Source organism: Vulpes vulpes, unplaced genomic scaffold (genome assembly GCF_048418805.1).
Source record: "Vulpes vulpes isolate BD-2025 unplaced genomic scaffold, VulVul3 u000000657, whole genome shotgun sequence".
NCBI lineage: Eukaryota > Metazoa > Chordata > Mammalia > Carnivora > Canidae > Vulpes > Vulpes vulpes.
Window position 1 is genome coordinate 92685 of NW_027325810.1, and position 11557 is coordinate 104241.

The 11557-nt window shown below is 49.6% G+C and overlaps 1 long non-coding RNA gene across 1 annotated transcript; it reads right to left on the minus strand.

The window, feature by feature from the left end:
* Nucleotides 1-5306: 5306 nt before the first annotated feature.
* Nucleotides 5307-9939, minus strand: LOC140597507 (uncharacterized). Its single transcript, XR_011999340.1, has 3 exons — nt 8832-9939; nt 7146-7319; nt 5307-5828 (listed from the first exon to the last, which is right to left on the minus strand). It is a non-coding gene; the product is annotated as an uncharacterized lncRNA (long non-coding RNA).
* Nucleotides 9940-11557: the final 1618 nt, after the last annotated feature.

Consider the following 11557-nt stretch of genomic DNA (forward strand, 5'->3'; position numbering starts at 1 on the left):
TTAAAAAGGTCCACACATTTGAGAAACTGTCTTTATGACTTTTTTTTTTCTAACAGACTGCTTCCTTTCCTGTTTCTGGGTTAAAATAAGTAACTCCTGAGATTTTAATTTTAGTTTCTCATGCAAGACAAAACCAGTTGCTTTATATTATTATGTCCTGAGCCAGGAATTGAGGCCAACAGTCACAAAAAGACAACTACAAGTTGACTTTCTGTCTCTTGTAGGTTAATACCAGCAAAGAAGAGAATGGCTTGTTTATATCCTTAAAAATATCTTCAGAAGAAAAGAAAGGGTCTTCATCTATTAGTCATGTTCTTTCCTACTCTTTTTTTTTTCCTTGGGTAAAGAATTTAGAAATATCAGTCAAGCCTTCATTGTCAGGAATTACTGAGTTTAAGTTCATGCTAATGCCACTACTGCTATTGATAGTTGTATATCCAATAAGACTAAAGCCATTGACGTACATTTTGAGAACCCTGGCAGACTGGTGTTCTTGCCACCGTGTGTTTTAGAGACCTTTTTAAATCATCGGTATAGAGCAAAGAACCTAAGAAAAAAATATTAGGCGAGATTGTTTCATTGAGCTCTTTTCCCTCTGGGGCCTATTAAGTACTATACAAACAAGGCTGCCTTTTATTTGGGCTTATTTGGTGTTGCTATACACCTCTCGGGCAAGTGGAGCCAGCCCTCTAGAACTGCTTCATCTCGAACAGTTTGTTATTCACATTTTGGTTGCTTTTTTTTTTTTTTTTTTCCCCAGTGCCTGTGTCTCTGTGCATGATGTCAGAGTCTCTGATACTGATAAAATCAGCAGAAGGTAGCCGGGGATGCAAGTGTTCCACGGCAGGACGTTCACGCAGCACTGAGTATAGCTCGTTCCCTGGCACGAGCTGTAGGACATCTGGGCAGCAAAACAACAACAAACCCCAGCCCTGTTCAGAAATGCCCCCTCCCCTCCCTCGCACGGTCACAACAGCTTGGCGCCCGAGAAGTACAGAGACAGGCCATTCTCAAAGCCCGTGTCCTCGAGGTGACGCATGCAGAAGCCACCTGTGTGGACATTTCATCACTTGGAGTCTCTGGTTCAGGGGTATCACCATTTGTCGGAGCCAAAGAGCAAAACCGTGTTTATTTATTTATTTATTTTTTTAATGATAGTCACAGAGAGAGAGAGAGAGGCAGAGACACAGACAGAGGGAGAAGCAGGCTCCATGCACCAGGAGCCTGACGTGGGATTCGATCCCGGGTCTCCAGGATCGCGCCCTGGGCCAAAGGCAGGCGCCAAACCGCTGTGCCACCCAGGGATCCCCCAAAACCGTGTTTAGTTTGGCCTCGTGACATTCACGCTTGGAAAAATCTCAGGGTTGCAAAGCCTTCTTCACATTCACTCTTAAACACCCATTGCTGTTCATGAGGGATAACCACGTACGCCGAAAAGAAAACATGCCCTTTAGAATTGAACTTGGACCTTGGGGATGAAGGGATCTCCCCAGCTAATAGCTGATGGGCATTGCACAGTCTTGAATTTGCTCCCTGCTGACCTGACATCATTGAATTTGGAGAGGCAGAGCCAGGTTCATCCAGGGGTAGTAAAGAAGAAAGCTGTTTTGAAAATTAAAAAAAAAAAGAAGAAGAAGAAGAAGAAAGAACAAAAGGTGATTATAATTCAGGCTTTTAAATTAAGTCACAGAAATCCCTACCTAATTATATCATGAAAACAAGCTCTTGCTCCAAGTTCCTAGGAAAGACAAGGTTGTGGTGGATTTATTCTTGTTTACAGCTTTCAAACAACCACACCAGGCTTGATCCACTCTTTTTTTTTTCTTTCTTAAAGTAATATGATTAGACTCCTCGAAAAAAAACTAGATGAAATATTTCAATTTGGAAACCAATTTTCATTTCATTCTTACGAATTCGTGGTAAAGGATGATTAGACTCCTCAAAAAAAAAAAGTAGATGAAATATTTCAATTTGGAAACCAATTTTCATTTCATTCTTAAGGATTCATGGTAAAGGGAAACAAATAGTAAAAAAAAAAAAAAAATTATCTCGGCCCACAGAAAATAACAAACCTTGAGTTATTATCCCATCACTAACATTCTTGACGCCGAATGGGAACTAGAGGCCAGCCGGTCACCGACGCATCAAAGTGCCGAGAATTATAGGAAACACCGAGAGGAGACAAAAAGCACCCGAAAAACAGTTCTTGCCTTTAAAAATGTGTAAGGCAAGATGTCAGTGCAAATCCCGTGGACAAGGTTACATTTACTTTCTTGCCTTGAACTTCTCTCTCTCCCTTTTGCAAAAGACAGTGGACTAAGGGGTCAGAGGAGGTGGGGGCGCGGGGGGTGGGAGGGGGAGTCGAGATCCTCAGTAACCTATGAAGCGGGGGTGTAGACGGATCTCTGACCGATCAGGGCCCTTACCCATCTTCGTAAAAGCACAGGGATTAAGAGGACAGGCTTGGAGAATAGATGAATCTGAGCCTGGTCACTTGAACCTTTCCAAGTCCCTGTTTCCTTATCTGCAAAACGGGAGCTACACGGCTGCTCTCCGGTGTGGCCGGAGGATTTAGCCCCGGGCTTGGCAAAGAGCAAGAGCTCAAATAAACAGTCGTCTTTGTTATTACCAACAATGGATAGTGGCTAATACCTATGGGACACTAATGCTGCTGGTCTGCGGTGTTCCTGGGCCTCCCCTCTGGTATTTATCAGTGGCCCGACCGGCTGTGCAGGAAGTGGCTCGTACAGCTGTGTAACCCGGTAGTTTTCTTCTTGGGTTTGATCCAAAGGCTGACTCAATGTACTGCCCCTGCTGGAGGAGTCTGGTAGGGGTTGGAGGGGGGGTTGGAGGGGGTAGGAAGGTTAAAAGACTCCAGCAGGCCTAGTGAGGATTATACAACCGGGAACAGGCCTCGGCCTCCTTGGCCACGCCAGAACCACGGCAGGCACCTCTTGGCCTTGCAGCCTTTGGGACTGAGTAGCTGTGGGAGTTTGGGGTGGGTCTCCCTGGTGTTCTGCAGACAGCACGGAGTGTTTTCACCGCGTCCGGCTAAGCTACGCTAACTCTGGGGTTGGGAGCCTGGGGTACGCGCTTTGGAGACGAAAGCCTGTTTTAGAACAAAGGGACAACCAGTCCAGAACCCTCCATGACGGGGAGGAGATACGCCTGCCTAAACGGGGGAAAGCCCGAAATCACAGTTACTGCGTTATCAGGGGACATGGAAAGCCGATGGGTGGTAAGACGTTTTGTCTCCTGCCCCCATCGGTTGAGGTGGGCAGAAGACGTGACCGTCCGGGAGAATTAAGGGTGAGTGGATGAAAAGGAAGGCCTCATTCTTGGAACTAGGAAACCTCAGGTCAAGGGGGACATCAGAGAAAAAGAGTTAAGTTATTTTTATGCATCTGATCAAAATTTGGCCTGGGAATATTAGCGTAGAGTGGAGATCTTGAGCTCAATCTGAGAGAAGCACATGGACCACACTCTGTACAATTTATATAGAGGCAGTTTTTTACTTGAAAATATTTTGATAGGAATGAAATAGAAAAATCTCTTACCTCCTATCCAGAGGGGGAATAAAAGGGAAGTCGGGGGCCCCTGAGCCCTAAGCTCTGGGAATATATGCTAATAACACCGGGTGAAGTTATGTGCATCACTCTCTACAGGTAAGCAGTTCCACCCAGTGCAGGTGCCCGGGATGAGCACGGGCCGCGGAAAGCCCGGCCAATCTGTCCTGCCACGAGTACCACCTAGTGGCAGCCAACAAGACGTGGAAGCAGCTGTTAACAAACGGCTTCCAAAAGTCCCCAAAGCACGCGTCTCTAAACTCATTGCTAAAAACAGCTTGAAGACGCAGAGGAAGCCTGCAAATCGGCGTCTCCCGGCCCCACCCTCCTTCCTGAGGAATGGTCACCTGCCCTGGCTGTGCACGCTCTCGGATCCCAACCTCTCTCCATGTCTCTCGTTCTTTCGGTCTGTCTCCCTGACTCTTTCTTTGTCTTACCCCCTGCATTTAGTTTATAAAAATGTATAAATGGAGGGGACGCCTGGGCGGCTCGGTGGTTGAGCATCTGCCTTCGGCTTGGTTGTGATCCAGGGATCCCGGGATCAAGTCCCGCATCGGGCTCCCCAGGCAGCAGGGAGCCTGCTTCTCCCTCTGCCTCTCCTCTGCGAGCTCTCTCTCTCTCTCTCTCTCTCTCTCTCTCTCTCTCTCTCTCTCCCAAATATATAAATAAAAGTTTTGAAGAGTCTTCCCTTGAAGCGGTTCTTGGCTCGGACTAGCCATGATCCCTCACCCTATCTCTGTCCCTACCTCCATCTCTACCTCTGTGTCCACCTCCATGCCTACCTCCATCCTTACCTCTGTGCCTACCTCCATCCCTACCTCTGTGCCCACCTCCGTGCCTACCACCATGCCTACCTCCATCCCTACCTCCATTTCTATCTCCATCTCTACCTCCGTCTCTACCTCCATCCTTACCTCTGTGCCCACCTCCGTGCCTACCTCCATGCCTACCTCCATCCCTACCTCTGTGTCTACCTCCATCCCTACCTCTGTGTCTACCTCCATCCCTACCTCTGTGCCCACCTCCATGCCTACCTCTGTGCCCACCTCCATGCCTACCTCTGTGCCCATCTCCATGCCTACCTCCATCCCTACCTCCGTGCCCACCTCCATGCCTACCTCTGTGCCCATCTCCATGCCTACCTCCATCCCTACCTCCGTGCCTACCTCCATGCCTATCTCTATCTCTAGTTCCATCCCTACCTTCATCCCTACCTCCATGCCTACATCCGTGCCTACCTCCATGCCTACCTCCATCCCTACCTCCATCTCTACCTCCATGCCCACCTCCGTCCTTACCTCCATCCCTACCTTTGTCCCTACGTCCATCCCTACCTCCGTGCCTGCCCGAGCGGTCAGCCCTCCACCCCTCCATGGCATGGCCCACAGGGCACGGGCCAGGCTGCCTCCGTGCAGGCCCCCCGCTGCATGCTCACCGTCATTAGCCCACGTCAGACCCCTCCTGGTCGGCGTGGGCTGCGCTCTCACTGTGCCCTGCTCGCCCCCTCCTCTGCAGGTGCTGCCTTCTGTATTCCTCTCCCCGCCCGCGAGCCGCCAACGGGAGATAGTTCGGTGACACATGTCATTCTGGCACTTTATGCTCGGAAGATTCCTGCAGCCCTCGTTTCCTGCCGAACACAGCCCAATGCATGTGCGTCTGTGCAAGGCCCACCCTGCACCCTGCGAGTGTTGGGGGAATGAGTAAAGGACATGGAAGAGAACAACTACAGTGAATAGACCGTAGGCAGGTGTTTTTTTTTTTTTTTAAGATTTTACTTATTTATTCCTGAGAGACACAGAGAGGGGCAGAGACACAGGCAGAGGGAGAAGCAGGCTCCCTGCAGGGAGCCCGATGCAGGACTCATCCTGGGACCCCGGGGTCACGGCCTGGGCCTGGGCCAAAGGCAGACGCTCAGCCGCTGCGCCCCCAGGCGTTTCTGAACTTTGCTGTCACAAGGATCATCTAAGGTGCTTAGTAAGACGCAGATGCTTTGGGTTTACTCTCAGAGAGTCTCCCTACCTTGGCAGGTCTGCACAAGGTGGGGTTCGGGAATCTCCGTGTCAGCGAGCACCCCAGGTAGTTCTGATGGCCTGTGAGAAGCAGCCATCCTTCCTCAGACTGCCAAGCAAAGAATCTGGGCGGGGGGGGGGGGGGGGGGGGGGGAGCAAAGACCATTTGTTCCTCGAGATGGCGTTCACTGAAGAAGCGCTTCTGCCCAGAAGGGCTCCCTGGGGGCGGCCGTTCCCGGAGGTGTGTGCGCGCCTAGAATAGACAGCAGGCTCGGTCAGAGAGCCCGGCAGGGCGGGGGATTCTGGGAAGGCCCTAGAAGGAGCAAGCTTTACGTACAAGGGCCGGGCCGTTTCTTCTTCAGAACCACTGTCAAGTCCCATAGGTCTGTTTTGCCAGAAGAGCTGTGATCCGGGCAGCCCCGGCCGTGTGCGTTGATACATCACCCGCGTCTCTAAGCTCCTCCTGGGAGGCCCTCCGAGCATCTTAGCAGCCTTCCGCCCGCCTTCCCTCACCCCCCAAGGAGGGAACAAGCTTGGGCCACACCGGCTGCCTAGAGGCCCTGGCCGAGCACGGCTCCGGGGCACAGATGCAGGCCCAGGGCCCAGGCGCGCACCTGCCTGCACCTGCCCAACTCCCCGTCCCCTGGCCGTCCTGGGAGAGCCCCTCCCTGCGCCACGGAGCCCGGGAGGCTGACCCAGCTGACCGAGGCCCGCTTCTGGTTCGGGCCTCTCCTGCCCCGTCCGCGCTGCACCTGTCTCCCCGTTGCAGCCTCCTCGGGGTGCCGCACCTCAGCCCACGCCCCACACCGGGCCACGGAGAGTCCAAGCACCCGGCGCGGAGCTCTTCTCCCAGTGCCTCTGAGGAAGCCTCTGCGGCTTGTCAGGTTTCCCGGAGGATTGGTACCCCCGCAGGAAAGAGGGGAGACCCGCACCCGGCAGCACCCCTTCGAGAAGCCTGTCTGCAGGTCTGTCCCCCTGGAATCACTCCCCGATGCTGGAGGAGATGGGCCGACCTTGAGAACTTGACTTCTTGACTCACGGGCCACTACGTTAGTATCTTCATGGGTTTTGCCTTTTTTTTTAAGGAAACAGAATAAAATGAACTATGTGTCTGTGTGTGTTTGTACAGTTCTGTGAGCTTGGACACGTGGATGGATTCATGCAACCACCACCACTGTCAGGGTACAGAACCGATTCAACACCCCAGGCAACTCCTACACGCTGCCCCCCTTGAAGGTATCTGAGCTTTCGTGGGAGGCTCAATCTCATAAAGATCACCAGGGAAAGGTGCAGCCCTATAAAATATAAAAAGTGAAGAAAGTCTATATTCAGTATTTGAAGGAATTAGTCATTCGGGGCTGGATTACATCTACAGGGTAAGAATAAGTTCCCGTAACTCCAGGTGCTAAAAGGGTTCTTGGGTCGTCTTCCCAGGCCACACGGCTGGGCTGTGCCCTTTCCTCCCGTAAGCAAGAGCTACCTTGCTTGGGGAAGAACATCCCTGCCCTGAATGGAAACCTGACGACTTCAAGTCCCGTCCCTCCCACCCTCCACTTTGGGTATGACTTACACGAATCTGAAATCACTGGGTTGCAACCGTCAAAATTCTAAACATGTCTCAGTGTGGTCTTCTCATTAAATTTCAAGGTGGGATCATCTAGGCTGGGGGAAATAAGTGCCCAACGTCTGCACACACACACACGCATCTGATCCTCCACGACAAGATAAAAGCCTAAAGAATAAACTGAGAAGAAGAAGAAAAAAAAGCAAGATTCTTACCAGGTTTTGAACTAAAGAAATGAAAAAAAAGTTCCATTTTTTAGTTTTTTTTAGTTTTTTTTTTTTTTTTTTTGATCAAAGAAAGTGACCCATGAAGGCAAAGGAAAAACCAACTGTTTCAGCTTTGAAAAATCCACAGTGCTCCTGTGGTTAATGGGCTTGTTGAATTTTTGGAACCTTCAAAAAATATTTTTGTCGAATAATCTGATGTTCACAATTCCGCTCATCACTGCTACCCTACAGGCTTCGTCCTCTCCAGGAAGGACCTCATCAGCACGAGGGAAACAGCTTTGGGGACGGTCAGGTGCCGGGAGCTTGTGGGCTTCCAGAGGTGGAGTCACCGAGCTGTCATTCTGCCTCTGCCACTCACACTAGCCCTGCGACAGCAGGTAGCCTAATTTCTCTGAGTTTAATGTCTTCATTTTAATGGTGGAAATCACCTACACTTTTTAGGGTAGTTTGAAGGGTTTAATGAGATGCTGTATACAACAAGCCCTCAGGGAATGTGATGGGTGCCTTTCCTCCCCCCCACGTAATCCACCTGCTACCTCCAGAGCCCCACCTCAACCAGCTCAGAGTTGATCTTTTTTTTTTTTAAGTCCATGAGAGGAAAAAGATGGTTTAATCAGCCTCCTAATTTATTCCAGGACTTTAACTTTTCCCTGGCAGGAAATGATGTTTTAGAATTAATTTTAAAACAATTACTTTTTTTTTTTTTTTTTTTGGTGGGGGGGGAGTAGTTCCAGTTTAGGATCATCTGTTGAAAAGGAGAGTAGTGGGGTCAGGGCTCCTCAGTTGTACATCGGGAAAGCCTAAATTATACAGTCCTAATATACAACTCCAAGTCTTAGATGTGTCTTAGGATAGATTTTCATTCATCCAGAAAAAAAAAAAGATAGATTCATACAGCATGGAAGGATGGGTGGAAGGATGGATGGGTGGAAGGATGGATGGATGGATGAATGCATGGATGGATAGGTGGAGGGATGAATGGACGGATGGATGGATGGATGGATGGACAGATGGAAGGATGGATGGATGGAAGGATGGATGGATGGACGGATGGATGGATGAGTGGAAGGATGGATGGGTGGATGAATGGATGGATGGATGGGTGGAAGGATGGTGGACAGATGGATGGATGGATGGACAGATGGAAGGATGGATGGATGGAAGGATGGATGGATGGATGGATGGAAGGATGGATGGATGGATGGATGGATGGAAGGATGGATGGATGTACGGATGGACGGATGAGTGGAAGGATGGATGGGTGGAAGGATGGATGGATGGACAGATGGATGGATGAGTGGAAGGATGGATGGGTGGGAGGACGGATGGATGGATGGATGGATGGATGGGTGGAAGGATGGATGGGTGGATGGGTGGAAGGATGGATGGGTGGATGGGTGGAAGGATGGATGATGGAAGGGTGGATGGATAGACAAGTGATAACGCAAATATTGCCAGTTGTTACCTGTGAAATCCAGGTGATGGGTGTGTGGATGTTTGCTGTAGAGTTTTCCCAACTTCTCTGTATATTTCAACATTATCACATTAAAAGGCGGGGGAGGAAAGTTTATTTCTTACTGATGCTTCGGGTCCAAAGAAGGCGGGCTAAGATTCTGCTCCGTATCTTCCCACGCTAGGATGCAGGATGATGGATCGTGGTGAAAGTGCCTGGTGGCCACGGCAATGGGAAGGGGAGCGCTGTTGGGCACTGCACGGACAGCTGGGGATTTCAGGCTGGCAGTGACAGGGTGGCTTCTGCTCACGGCCTGCTGGCTGGGGCCGCTCACACGTGGCTCTCCCAGGCCGTGGAAGTGCGATCCTATCACGCGCTCCCACAGGGGAAGGCTGGCAACACCTGGCGGGGAGCGCACGCGACCACCCTGCCGCGAACAAACGCCCAGAAAGGACTCCCCATCCTCGCCCCGTCATCAGTCATCACCGACGGCACTGACGTTACAGGGCATCTTCACTGAGATCAGTGGCAGTAGGAGACCTCAGAAGCTGGTTTCCTTTCTCCTCCCCCTTCCTTCTTTTCTGGGGAGCAGAACTGACCCCCCGAAGGGTTAACGCATTTCCAAACTTCTCAGCCGGCCACTCAGCCAGCCAGCCAGCCAGCCAGCTCTTTCTAGAATCTCATCACCGTTTTATGGAGTCAGCTCATTTTCACTGAGTCAGTAAGAACACGTGGAAGCCGTCCAGAACACTTAAGAAAAGCAGAAGTTAGATCGAGGCTGACGACGCTTTTCTGAAACAGGGTACAACAGGAAAAAGAAGAAAAATATTTGAGTAAACAAGGTTTCACAACTATTCTTGACTCAACGTTTCAGAGAAGTCAGGAAGGACGTCCGAGCTGGGGTGACATTTAAGCTGGCCCTTGAGGGCCTGGCTAGGTAGGAACGGATGGAGCGTTCCAAGCAGAGGGAACAGGCTGTGCAGGCGCCCGGGCTGGGTGGACCGCAGGGAGCAGCAGAAGTTGGCCGCGGCCGGGGGCTAGACGCCGGGGGACCACGGCTATGGCCTGCCTTGCACCGGGAGCAAATGGGAATGGGCCTCGTCCTTGCCCCGGGACACCTGTCACGTTGTATCCGTGCGCTCACAGTACTTGGGATGACGTTAAAGACAAAACATCATCTTTAAGAAATTTGCTGCGTAGAGTGCCATGGATTTCTTTTTTTTAAATTTTACATATTTACTTGAGACAGAAAGAGAGAGAGAGAGAGAGAGAGAGAGAGAGAGAGAACACGAACAGGAGGAGGGGCAGGGGGAGAGGGAGCAGCAGGCTCCCCTGCTGAGCAGAGAGCCCAGCCTGCCCCGGGCTTGATTCCAGGACCCGGGATCATGACCTGAGGCCGAAGGCAGCTGCTTAACCGACTGAGTCACCCTGGCGCCCCAAGTGCCATAGTTCTCTTTTCTTTTTCTTTTTCATTTTTTTAGATTTTATTTATTTATTCATGAGAGACACACACAGAGAGAGAGGCAGAGACACAGGCAAAGGGAGAAGCAGGCTCCACGCAGGGAGCCCGATGCAGGACTCGATCCCAGGACCTCAGGATCACACCCTGGGCTGAAGGCAGACGCTCAATCACTGAGCCCCCACAGGCATCCCAAGTGCCACAGATTTCTATACTGAGCACTGAATTTTGAAAAATTGCATACTTCTATTTATTGGCAGTAATTTTTAAGTCCCATTTCTTCTGTAACATGGACATGTGACAGATGCTGCCGACCTCATGGAACAGTGAGGACGAGTAAAAGACATAACAAAGAGAACCTGAGACATCATTCTAGACCTTTCCCAGATTTTAGGTGCTCTGACTTTGTCCTAACGTTTCCATCTTATTCAAAACTGGGTCTTCCTAAAAGAAACTTTATGGAGCCGGTTTTTGGAGAGTTTCTTTTCCCAGAATGTCTTAAAATATGCTACTTGAAGCTATTTACTTTCACATAATTAAAATATTGTCTTTGCATATGTTTTTGTTTTTTTAAGGAAAAAAAAAAGCATAGGTGCACCTGGGTGGCCCAGCGGTGAGCGTCTGCTTTCAGCTCAGGGCGTCACCCCAGGGTCCCGGGATCAAGTCCTGCATCGGGCTCCCTGCATGGAGCCTGCTTCTCCCTCTGCCTGGGTCTCTGCCTCTCTCTGTGTGTCTCTCATGAATAAATAAATAAAATCTTAAAAAAAAAGAAAAGAAAAAAATAGAGCAAAAACTTTGGCCATTACTCCACATCCATATCAGTAATATCCTAGGAGTTTTATCCCTTAAATACCTTCAGTTTTTCTCTTTACATTTTTAATATTTTGTTCGCAAATATATTTTGTCTTTTAAATAAAATGTACTGAATAATGCGATGTGCCAGTCACTGATACTAGGATAGTGATGTAATGGGCCAGATCTGGCTACACGTGTGGTGGATGTAGCATAAGGTACAAACTTGCCAAACACCAAGTGGCACATCTGAAACTAATGTAATATTGTGTGCCAACCCTATGCAAAAAAAAAAGGATAATTAATAAGGAAACAAATGTTAATGTGTCAGACATCATCCTAAAGATTTTACATAATTTCATTCTCATAACCATGCCTTTTGGGTAAATACTGTTACGACCTCTGTTTTCTAAATGAGAAAATTGAAGCAAAAGAGATATTAAGTGACTTACCTAAGGTCTTACAGTTGTTACGTGGATGAGCCAGG